Source organism: Artibeus jamaicensis, unplaced genomic scaffold, assembly GCF_021234435.1.
Source record: "Artibeus jamaicensis isolate MK-2021 breed Jamaican fruit bat unplaced genomic scaffold, CSHL_Jam_final scaffold_369, whole genome shotgun sequence".
In the NCBI taxonomy this organism is placed as follows: Eukaryota; Metazoa; Chordata; class Mammalia; order Chiroptera; family Phyllostomidae; genus Artibeus; species Artibeus jamaicensis.
Genome location: NW_026522042.1, coordinates 21260449 through 21270633, shown reverse-complemented (window position 1 = coordinate 21270633; position 10185 = coordinate 21260449). Strand labels below are relative to the sequence as shown.

At 36.2% G+C, this 10185-nt stretch overlaps 1 pseudogene; it reads right to left on the bottom strand.

The window, feature by feature from the left end:
• Positions 1–3323: 3323 nt before the first annotated feature.
• Positions 3324–4656, bottom strand: LOC119056074 (tubulin alpha-1A chain-like; annotated as a pseudogene).
• Positions 4657–10185: the final 5529 nt, after the last annotated feature.

Genomic DNA, 10185 nt, shown 5'->3' with positions numbered 1-10185 from the left:
ACCTGGGCGACTTGATGTTTCACCAAAAACCTTTGCACGAGAAGTGATGCATGAGTGGGTGTATTGTTCTGATGAAGATGCCAATCACCAGCTGCCCATAGCTTTGGCCTTCTGAATTATGCAAATAGTTTCCATGGAGGAATGTTCAAGCTTAATGAAAAATTTGATGCAGGTTCATCTCTCAGTGATTTTGAACATGACAGGCACACAGTACATATGCTCACTCAATAGCATCTGCATGCACATGGGCTAGTCAGCCCCCACTGACTGACAGCGAAGTCCTCATTGCCCACATGTGAATATTCCAGTCCATTCTGCTTGGCTGCCAGGTTATATGCACACCACACAAACCATTCTTGTTATATTAGCAATGGCTGGGCTTTTCCCAGAAAAACCTTGCCATATTTCAAATTTATTTTATTCCAGCATAGAGATTTTGTGACTTAGGAAGAATTCTGCCTGGTTATAGACTTTCATTACTGAAGCATGAACAAAGTTCCCATGGCTGACCAGCATTTTCTACAATAAAAACAAATCATATAGGTGAAGGGTAGATTCCTTCTTTCTACTGCGAATATAAGAGAATCTGAGGATATTGTGCTGTATCTTGTAAGACTGAACAGAAACCAATGACTTCCACTGAGCCCACATGAAAAGTTTAAATGCATTCAAAACACTGGTACTAATAACATACTATGGTACTAATAACTGTTGTTGCTAGTGCTGTCCAGAATAGAAAAGTAACAAAATTAAAGTTTCCAGAAAAATTGATGTAAATTGCTCATATACCATAGTATGTAATTTAACATATACAAAGTATTATTTTGTTATAAATAAGAAAACCCAGCTCTACAAATTCACAATTGTATGAATGATGTTGGGAAATGACTTTAAGTCTTCAATATTTTCCTCCTCAGTGTCTGTGTTAACAATCTGTCCCAGTGGTACGGTCAGGATTAAATGGAATTGCTTATTTTAAGTGCTAAATCATGCCCTGCACAGATATGCTCAATACATTTCAACTATTTTAAATAAGACTCCCTTGTATAATTAAAGCTAAGTTATTAATTAGATTCCAAACAGACAGAGAAGCAAGAACAATCATTCAAAGAACCAAATGAATTCACACAAAGTAGCTGACAGAGCAATTCTAACTTTTTTGTTTTGGTTTTCATAGTGACACTTTGAAATTATAGTATTCAAAAGATATTTGTTACGATAACTATTTAAAGTGAATAGGATAAGTGAGGCAATTTACAAGATATTTGCCTATGACTTTTGTAACGCACATGTCAAAACATAAAAAAATAGATCCTTATTTTGATTAAAATGAACATTTTCTTAGAATATTTTTGGTGCAAGAAGAAGTATGTTATTAATGGAATAGACAAAAAATAGCCTGAGATGCTATGACACAGAAAACTTTTGTCACATTGTCTGTGTTAAATATCAGAGGTTCATAAGTACTTAAAAGTAATTCATGTGGTGAATGAAAAGAATCAATCACTTGAAAACAAGCTCAGTGTGGAGAAAATCAACATATTTTAAGACTATTTGTAATCGCTAAAATTACGTATTTTTAATCCTGTATTGTTCACTGGAATAAAACAGGTTGTACAGCATGTAGTGCATTGTGTTAATATTAGATGGGCTGCTGGTTTGTACAGCTAAAAATTATGTGACAGTGTGCTATTTGTGAATACAATTTCAAGGTTTTTTTCTTTAATCCTTAGGTTGGGTATTTCATTTATAATTCATGTAAATGATAGAGAATTCACCTTCAACAAAACATTATACATTTTTTAATTTTTTAAGATTTTAATTATTTATTTTTAGAGAGGAGAAGGGAGGGAGAAAGAGAGAGAAAGAAATATCAATGTGTGGTTGCCTTTTGTATACTCCCTACTGAGAAAGTGGCCTGCAACCCAGGCATATGTACTAAACTGCGAACTGAACCAGCAACCCTTTAGTTCACAGACTGGCACTCAGTCCACTGAGCCACATCAGCCAGGGCTAAATTTTTCAAAGCAAATGGTTGCATTGTGTTTCATAAGAATGTACCTGGCATTAAACAGTGCATGGGCTGCTTTTATCAATATTAATATTGTGTTTATGTGCTTGAAATTCAGTGCAGCGTATAGATAAAGACATGTTTTCTGACTTGCTTAAATTAAAAAATGTATATACCTAATTTACTACATTCTCATCCTTTTACTTTTTCACATACATAATGTGCAGAGAGAAATTATTCTTCTCAAAATCCAGTAAATATTATGGTAATAAAGTAGCCTAGATCTTTTGTATTCATGCATTTCAGATGTTTCCTATATTTTTCTCTAACTGCTATAGTAAGCAATTGCTGTTCTCAACACTTTTTTTTGTAATTACTTGCAAGCAGTCGGGACCAAATAGAAATGTAATATAGATATACCAATTCATTTTTCTTCCACAATATCTACCATTTTTGAGTTCAGCATCTTAATTCACTTAAACATAACAAGAAGTTCTATAGTAGAAATGCTTATCGAGCTAAACTCATGGAAAGTAGGTCAATTAGAGCCTTCAGAACAACATGCTAATTAAATAAGGTGGTAGTATGGATCCTTCTTCACCCCTATTTGTTTTGCCATCGCCAAAAGTTCTAGAAGTAAAAGTTTGCATGTTTAAAACCAAATGTCTATGTTCCAATACATTATTTTACAGGGGAAACTAAAGCCATCACCCCTCAACTCACAAGGGAATGGGTCGGTTCAAGCCCTGCTGTGAATTTGTGAATTTTAGATTTTCAGGAGACATGGTCAGATTCTCTTGGGGAAAAAGTGTCAAGCTTCTAAGTGAACCAACATATTACTGGAGGTCTACAAAGGAAAATTAATTGTTGCTAAGCAAGTCTTCTGGTTATCTGATCTATTGATGGGCAGGTGGTCAAGAAGGAAGGTTTCGTGCTGTTTATAGTTCAGATATGCACATTCTATCTGGTGAAGAGATAATCATTCTACCACAAAAAGTAGCAATCTGTATAAAAGAAAATAAAAATAAACACAATTTAGCATCAATGAATACATTTTCAGTTTTCTTTATGTGTGTAGTAAATGTCTGAATTCTTTTTTTCTCCCATTTAAGACAGGGAATATTTTATTTAAGCCCATCAGAGAAATGAACTGGTTGGGTCTGTAACAAAACATCATGTTTTAAAGCATGGGCTAGTGATTGTACATGAGTATGCACTGCTACATATGAATTAACTGACTAGACCACAACTTTTCAATGTTTAAAACAGAATAAGCTTCCCTGTAAAAGCAGCACATTGTGACATTTTAACATTAGTATTCCTCTCCTCCTTCCTCACCCTTTCCTTCAACAGAATCCACAACAACCTCCTCATAATCCTTCTCTAGGGCAGCCACGTCCTCATGGGTCTCAGAAAACTCTCCTTCCTCCGTACCAGTGGACAAAGCCACACTAGGCCTGCATCAGGTCCGTCTTGTGGTCCAGGTGAGCCCAGACTTCAGCAATAGCAGTGGTGTTCCTCAGCATGCACACAGCTCCCTGGACTTTGGTTAGGTCTCCACCAGGCATCACTGTGGTAGGCTGGTAATTAATGCCAACTTTGAAGGGAGTGGGGCCCCAGTCCACAAACTGGATGCTGCACTTGGTCTTGATGGCAGTGGCAGCATTGACATCTTTGGGAACCACATTATCGTGGTACAATACACAGCAAGCCATGTATTTACCATGATAAGGGTCACACTTTACCATCTGGTTTGCTGGCTCAAAGCACAAATTGGTGATTTCTGCTACAGAAAGCTGTTCATGGTAGGCTTTCTCAGGGGCGTATGAGGCCAAAGGGAAGTTGATGTGGGGATAGGGTTCCAGGTTGGTCTGAAATTTGGTCAGATTGACATTCAGGGCTCCATCAAACCTGAGGGGTGCCATGATAGAGGACATAACTTGACCTATCTACCTATTTAGGTTAGTATAGGTTGGGAGCTCGATCGAGGTTTCTACCACAGGTGTCGTAGATGGCTTCATTGTCAACCATGAAGGCACAATCAGAGTGCTCCTGGGTGGTGCGGGTGGTCAGGATGGAGTTGTCGGGCTCCACTACAGCCGTGGAAAGCTGGCAGTGGGGGCTGGGTAAATGGAGAACTCTGGCTTGGAATTCTTGCCATAATCAACAGAGAGACGCTCCATCAGCAAGGAGGTGAACCCAGAGCCAGTTCCCCTACCATAGCTGTGGAAAACCAACAAGCCCTGAAGACCTGTGCATTGGTCAGCCAGTTTCCAAATTGGGTCCAGGATGAGGTCAATGATCTCCTTGCCAATGGTGTAGTGTCCATGGGCATAGTCATTGGCAGCATCTTCCTTGCCTGTGATCAGCTACTCAGGGTGGAAGAGCTGGTGGTAGGTAGCATTGTGAACTTCATCAATGACTGGGGGTTGTAGGTCTACAAACACTGCCCTGGGCACATACTTGCCAGCGCCTGTCTCACTGAAGAAGGTGTTGAAGGATCCACCCCCTGACTCCCCGATGGTCTTGTCACTTGGTATCTGGCCATTGGGCTGGATGCCATGTTCCAGGCACTAGAGCTCCCAGCAGGCATTGCTGATCTGGACACCAGCCTGGCCAATATGAATGCAGACGCATTCATGCATGATTGCTGCTTTGCAGCTGCTGAGCTGACGGCAGAGAGTAAAGTGAGAAGTTGTTGCTTCTTACAGCACAGCTCTTAGGCGGTTGATGTAAGAGAATCTACCTGAATTCTCTTTGCACTAGTCCTAACATTGGTTCCCTCCTTATGAGAGAAGTAAAATCTTCAGCTTGTAATTATAGAGTTTCCTCTCTATAATTGGGAATAATAATAGATACCACATGGTGTTAAAATAACTGAATGCTTATAAGGCTTGTAAAGTTCCTAATTTTCTGTTGAAAGTGACCAGATATTAAAAACTAGTTTTTAATATCTTGCTTTATCTAATAAATGCCTTTATTCAATTTCTTTCTTCATTATTCCAGTCTTTAAGATGCTTCCTCTTTGTGATGATCTTGCACAACATCTAGAACTGAATTCTTCTATACCCTGGGTATCTATTATAATCCCTGTCATGTCACAGTAACTCATTCAGTCATGTCTTTTCCACATTATCATATCCAGTTTGAGGATAGGCATATGTCAGTGTCTCATTCTTCTTTTTATTTTTCCCTTAGTCTAACTGTAATACATCATATATTAGATATTAAATAAGTAAAACATAACAAATAATAATTAGAGCAAAACTAATATTTTTCTACTTCCACCTTTATCCATAATGACCACATGCCCCTTTGCTTCCTTACCTCCCTTCTCATTGATCATAATTCAGAGAATCACTCCCTTCAACACTTAAATATTCTTGTATTTTCTGTCCTAAAAATAAAATCACCTTTTAAAGATACAACTCCACTTCCTGTGCTAACTCCCTTCTCTTCACAACCCACCTTCACCATTGTTGTCCACAATTGCTATTCAATCACCTTTTACAGCCTTCGCAATCTGGTTTTTGTTCTAACAATACAGTTAAGTTCTGCATTGTCCCTTATTTTATTTTATGTTTTATTAATTTTATTATTTTTAATTAAGTGTAGTTGGTATACACTATTATAGTAGTTTCAGGTGAACAGTATAACACCTTATAAGGTGATCACTTCAATATGTCTAGTGATCATTAATTAGTCACTGTGCAAGTTCATCACAATATTACTCACTATATATTTCTGCACTTTTCCCACCCATTTCTGCACCCAATCCCTTCTGGCAATCATCTTTTTGATTTCTATTTCTAGGAGCCTATTTTTGTTTTGTTTTGTTTATGGGTGTGTTTGATTCTTTTAGGTTCCACAGATAGCGAAAGCATGCAGTATTTGACTTTCTCTGCCTGAGTTGTCTGACTTAGCATAATATACTTTAGGTTCATCCATGTTGTCTCAAGTGCTAAAATTTCATTATTTTTATTGCTGGGTAGTATTCAGTTATATATACGGAGGATCTGAGCAGCATTTAGCACTGCCAAAAGCACTCCCCTCTAGCACTGAGCAGTGCTGAAAACTCCACTCTAGGTTCCTGAAGCTGTTTTGAAGGATTTTCTATTTTCTCACTGCTAACCTCTTAGTTCTCTGTGTTTGTTCATTCACCTCCACCCATCCTTTGAATGCCAGGAAGGTTTCTAAGCCCTTTTAACTTTCTATTTTAGCTGTCCTTATTCAGGGATCTCATTTTGAGTCATAGTTTCAATTACCATATAATCTCATTTAAGTCAGCGATTTCTAACTTCATCCACAGGGATGTGTTTTACATCATAGCTATGATTGGTCCTTTGAAGATCAAGCATATCATGTGTCTATTACACAGGGAACTACATTTGTATAAAGTACCTCAAATGATTATTATATAAAAACAGATTTGTAATCCCTAGTCTGGGAGGTTATTTACTTTGAAGGCTTGAGTTACCATTTATATATTAAATAATCCCACTTGCCACTTCTAAAATAGACTACCCCAATGGTCTTTATATTCTCAAATATTGCATTTAACTCTCCAAATTCAAATTTAAGTTCAGCTGCAAACAGTGCTGTTGTAACAAGAGATACATGATTAAGCAAAAAAATCTGAAAGAATCCAATCATCTCACAATGCAAACAATATTTTATAGAGTAAAACCACATTTTCATTAATTGGGTTTTGGAATTGAACCTGAAAGCATGTTAAAAAGAACAGTTATACCATGAAATGAACCATGACTCTCTGTATATGAGTATTGGGACAATGGATGAATTAACATAACCTAATTTATATTGACAATGCTAACTCACGTGAATTAGAAACTCAGCTATATGTATGAATGATACTATATTATATTTATAGATGCATAGCTGTACATATATTATAAATTAAAATTCAGCCCTGATTGAGCTCCAGACTGTGAAACAAGAGGGTGCCAGGTCGAGTGCCAGTCAGGGCATAGGCCTGGGTTGCAGGCCAGGTCCCTGGTGTGGAGTGTGTGTGAGGCAACCACACTTTGATGTGTTTCTTCCTCTCTTTTTTCTCTCTATCTTCCCCCATCTCTAAAAAATAAACAAAAATCTTAAAAAATTTTAAAATTTAGAGTTCTTAATATGCATTATATGCTTTATCTTTGGGAAATCCAGGGCATATTAAACAAATTTTATAGCTAGTATAAAGGACACATGGACAACAACTAAGGGGGGTGGAAATGGGAGGGAGGTGGGGACCACGAGGGGGAGCTGGGATGGGAGTAAAAGACAGAATACTGTACTTGAAAAATAATTAAATAAAAAAATTTTAAAAAATAAACATTCATACTTCTTTCCTCTAACCTCTAAATCATGTTAACGCTACAAATTTATAGTGCTTCAATAACTACTCCAACTCTCTAAAGTAGGATCTAATTGCCAGAAATTATACCTAAAGAATTTAGTGATGACATACAGCCCTGGCTGCCATAGCTCAGTGGATCGAGCGAGGGCCTGCGAACTATACGATCGTGGTTCGATTCCCAGTCAGGACATATTCCTGGGTTGCAGGTCAGTTCCCAGTGAGGCACACACAAGAGGCAACCATACATTTATATTTCTCTCCTTCTCTCCTTCCCTTCCTCTCTAAAGATAAATAAATAAAATCTTTTAAAAATTAAAAAAATAATTCAGTGATGACGTACAAGTGCAGTGTGTCTTAAATAATGAATTCAGAGGCAATGAATATGGAGAATTTTATGTCATAAACAAATGAATGAACAAAGACACTCAAATAAAAGGTCATTATTGATTGATTCCTTTTGACGTCATATTGAATTTTAGGTATTTCCAATATCTTCATTTTAAAATTTTCAACTTATGGAATTTTCTGTTTGATTGAACTACATATGCATCCAAAATATACAGAGAGCACTAAAAGAAATAAGTAATACTGAATTAAAAATATATCCTAAACATCCTGCTAAACAATATCTAGGAAAAAATGCTGACAAAGAGTAATCCATGAATTTTAGTCTGCTCATACACTATAATATTTATAATATTTTCAGAGAAGTAGTGAATGGCGTTTTGTAAAGTCAATATGTAAAGTTTCAGACAGAATGTACCATCGACACTAAAGTAGGTATTAAATATTTTTGTGAGGAATATTTGGTAAGATAAATATCATTTTTCATAAATAGAAAACTTGCAACTACAGTTCAGTTACAAATACTGAAAAATCAGTATTTTATCTTGCAATCCTACAATCAAGAATAATTTAAAATATCCCATGTTCATTGCAGCTCTATTTACAATAGCCAAGATCTGCAAGCAGACCAAATGTCCATCAGTAGATTTGTGGATTAATTCACTATAGTACATTGTTTAATAGTATATGACTTAAAAGTGAAAGAAAGAAAAGAGAAAGAAAGAAGAAAAGAAAGGAAGGAAGGAAGAGAGAAAGAAAGAAAAAAGAAAGATGAAACAAAGAAGGAAAGAGGAAGAAAGAAAAAGAGAAAGGAAGGAAGGAAGAAAGGAAGGAAGAAGGAAAGGAAAGGAAGAAAGAAAGGAAGGAAAAAAAGATGAAAGAAAGAAAGAAGGAAATAAAGATGAAAGAAAGAGAAAGAAAGAAAGGAAGGAAGGAAGAAAGGAAGAAATCTTACCTTTTGCAACAGCTTGGATGGACCCAGAGAACATTATGCTAAGTGAAATTAATCTGTCAGAGAAAGACAAATACTATATGCTTTCGCTCATATGTGGAATCTAATAAGAATCAACTAACAATCAAAACAGAAACAGATGCATAGAGAGCAGCCTGACAGTTGTCGGGAGTGGGGGGCAGGTGAAAGGATTGGAAAAAAGATGAAAGCCTCTGGACATGGATGTGTGTAGGGATTGCTGGGGAAAGGGGTGGGGGGTAGGGAGAGAAGAGTCTAGGGGCTGAGACAAATAAAAATTTTTAAAAAGGAAAATAGCATAAATACTGGGACAACCAAAATAAAGCTTAATAAAGATAACAAAAAAGTTTAATCTTTGTCATAAACAAAATTTGTTTTATTGTACTTTAGCAGAATTGTATTACCTCTCTATACATAATGTTATGTTTTTAATCATTGCTTACATTAATTATCAAAATTTTCTAATGAAGACCTGTTGCTGAAGTAATCATCTTGGATAAAACAGTTAAATAATCAAAAGGTAAAGTTCTGAGGATTGCTGATATGACATAGAAGTAGGATTTGGGCAGTTAGTTTGTAAGTAAAATATTAGTTCCCCATGGAGTTCCCCACAGGGTGTTCAATAAAAAAGTATTAATATTAACAGATCATAAAGCTCAATTTTGACAATGTGTACTTTGGAAATTCTGGTCTAGGGATACAAAAGTTTGAGCTAAAGGTAAGGAAATGATTAAAGTTAGAAAGTATTTCCCTTTATAATTTATCTACTTTGGGGAAATTCAGGCATAGCAGAATAAAAATCTGGATCTCTAGAATCTTCCCATTTACTTGTCTTTCCTATACATAATTAAAATAGAATTCAGAAAGGGACCAAAGTTTTGTCACCCCTGAAACTGTGCCTTTTGGGATATTGATTCTAAGCTGGTTGTTAAGAAAAGAGACACCAAAGGAACTTTTGATTCTCCTCCTTTCCTGTCTAAGAAATTCACATGAAAGGCACATCTCCAGGAAGGAATTTAGCACATGCATCCTAGAATGGCAGACAGGAAGGCTCCAAGCAGAAGCCTATTAAGTAGACCACCTGTGTCCTCTCCTTTCTTGACTGGCAGGAATTTACATGCCCTTTGTGTTCTGCTCTTCTTCACCTACCTAGGAATTTCCTTTGAAATTTCTAAGATCCATCTCCTCTTTTCTTTGTTCAAATTGGCATAGAAACCTCAACTGACCAAAGTGTTAGGGTCACATTTTTATGGTACAACCAGTATGTGTATCTGTAATAAACTTTATATATTTTTCTGTTAATGAATTAATTCATATCTGCTGATTAGATTATTATTCCAGCTAAAAGAACTTAGAAGATTGAAGAAAAAGCTGCTGTTTTAGCTCCCAAAAGTACCTATACAGTGAGTCAATTTTTTTCTTACATTTTAAAATTTATTGGGATGACATTGGTTAGTAAGATTATATAGATTTCCAGTGTATATTTCTTTCTTT